Source organism: Oncorhynchus nerka, unplaced genomic scaffold (genome assembly GCF_034236695.1).
Source record: "Oncorhynchus nerka isolate Pitt River unplaced genomic scaffold, Oner_Uvic_2.0 unplaced_scaffold_1184, whole genome shotgun sequence".
Classification (NCBI taxonomy): Eukaryota; Metazoa; Chordata; class Actinopteri; order Salmoniformes; family Salmonidae; genus Oncorhynchus; species Oncorhynchus nerka.
In genome coordinates, this window is record NW_027040142.1 from 102,501 (window position 1) to 105,000 (window position 2,500).

The 2,500-nt window shown below is 48.4% G+C and overlaps 1 pseudogene; it reads right to left on the reverse strand.

Moving 5' to 3' along the window:
* Nucleotides 1-2,500, reverse strand: part of LOC135569175 (ras GTPase-activating protein 3-like) — a 115,213-nt pseudogene that overhangs the window by 97,618 nt on the left and 15,095 nt on the right.

Sequence of the window (2,500 nt, forward strand, 5' to 3'; positions counted from 1 at the left end):
GAAATGCTTGTTAAACACACACCTGCAGAAAAGCCTGTATGAACTGGGGCGGGGGTCAATGTGGAATAAACTGGGGGCGGGGGGTCAATGTGGAATAAACTGGGGTGATGGAGGGTCAATGTGGAATAAACGGGGGGGGGTCAATGTGGAATAAACGGTATGGTGATGGGGGTCAATGTGGAATAAACTGGGGCGGGGGGGTCAATGTGGAATAAACGGTATGGTGATGGAGGGTCAATGTAGTATGAACTGTATGGGGGGTTAATGTGGAATAAACTGTATGGTGATGGGGGTCAAAGTGGAATAAACTGTATGGTGATGGGTCAATGTGGAATAAACTATATGGTGATGGGGAGGGTCAATGTGGAATAAACTGTTTTGCGGGGGTCAATGTGGAATAAACTATATGGTGATGGGGGAGGGTCAATGTGGAATAAACTGTTTTGGGGGGTCAATGTGGAATAAACTATATGGTGATGGGGTCAATGTGGAATAAACCGTTTTGGGGGCAATGGAGTATGAACTCTATGGGGGTCAATGTGGAATAAACTGTTTTGGGGGTCAATGTGGAATAAACTGTATGGTGATGGGGGAGGGTCAATGTGGAATAAACTGTTTTGGGGGGGTCAATGTGGAATAAACTGTATGGTGATGGGGGAGGGTCAATGTGGAATAAACTGTTTTGGGGGGGTCAATGTAGTATGAACTCTATGGTGGGTCAATGTGGAATAAACTGTTTTGGGGGGGTCAATGCAGTATGAACTCTATGGGGGGTCAATGTGGAATAAACTGTATGGTGATGGGGGTCAATGTGGTATGAACTGTATGGTGATGTGGATGAACTGTTTTGGCCCTGTCCGGGGGTGTCCTCGGATGGGGCCACAGTGTCTCCTGACCCCTCCTGTCTCAGCCTCCAGTATTTATGCTGCAGTAGTTTATGTGTCGGGGGGCTAGGGTCAGTTTGTTATATCTGGAGTACTTCTCCTGTCCTATTCGGTGTCCTGTGTGAATTTAAGTGTGCGTTCTCTAATTCTCTCCTTCTCTCTTTCTTTCTCTCTCTCGGAGGACCTGAGCCCTAGGACTACCTGACATGATGACTCCTTGCTGTCCCCAGTCCACCAGGCCGTGCTGCTGCTCCAGTTTCAACTGACCTGAGCCCTAGGACCATGCCCCAGGACTACCTGACATGATGACTCCTTGCTGTCCCCAGTCCACCAGGCCGTGCTGCTGCTCCAGTTTCAACTGACCTGAGCCCTAGAACCATGCCCCAGGACTACCTGACATGATGACTCCTTGCTGTCCCCAGTCCACCTGGCCATGCTGCTGCTCCAGTTTCAACTGACCTGAGCCCTAGGACCATGCCTCAGGACTACCTGACATGATGACTCCTTGCTGTCCCCAGTCCACCTGACTGTGCTGCTGCTCCAGTTTCAACTGTTCTGCCTTACTATTATTCGACCATGCTGGTCATTTATGAACATTTGAACATCTTGGCCATGTTCTGTTATAATCTCCACCCGGCACAGCCAGAAGAGGACTGGCCACCCCACATAGCCTGGTTCCTCTCTAGGTTTCTTCCTAGGTTTTGGCCTTTCTAGGGAGTTTTTCCTAGCCACCGTGCTTCTACACCTGCATTGCTTGCTGTTTGGGGATTTAGGCTGGGTTTCTGTACAGCACTTTGAGTATCAGCTGATGTACGAAGGGCTATATAAATAATATATAAATACATTTGATTTGATTTGATGGGGGGGAATCAATGTGGTATGAACTGTATGGGGGGGTCAATGTGGTATGAACTGTATGGGGGGTCAATGTGGTATGAACTGTATGGTGGGGTCAATGTGGTATGAACTGTATGGGGGGGTCTATGGTATGAACTGTATGGGGGGTCAATGTGGTATGAACTGTATGGTGATGGGGTGTCAATGTGGTATGAACTGTATGGGGGGTCTATGTGGGGGGTCAATGTGGTATGAACTGTATGGGGGGTCTATGTGGGGGGTCAATGTGGTATGAACTGTATGGGAGGGTCAATGTGGTATGAACTGTATGGGAGGGTCAATGTGGTATGAACTGTATGGGGGGGGGGTCAATGTGGTATGAACTGTATGGGGGGTCAATGTGGTATGAACTGTATGGGGGGTCAATGTGGTATGAACTGTATGGTGATGGGGTCAATGTAGTATGAACTGTATGGGGGATCAATGTGGTATGAACTGTATGGGGGTCAATGTGGTATGAACTGTATGGTGATGGGGTCAATGTGGTATGAACTGTATGGGGGATCAATGTGGTATGAACTGTATGGTGATGGGGGTGTCAATGTGGTATGAACTGTATGGGGGTCAATGTGGTATGAACTGTATGGGGGGTCAATGTGGTATGAACTGTATGGGGGTCAAAGTGGTCTGAACTGTATGGGGGGATCAATGTGGTATGAACTGTATGGGGGGTCAATGTGGTATGAACTGTATGGGGGGTCAATGTGGTATGACCTGTA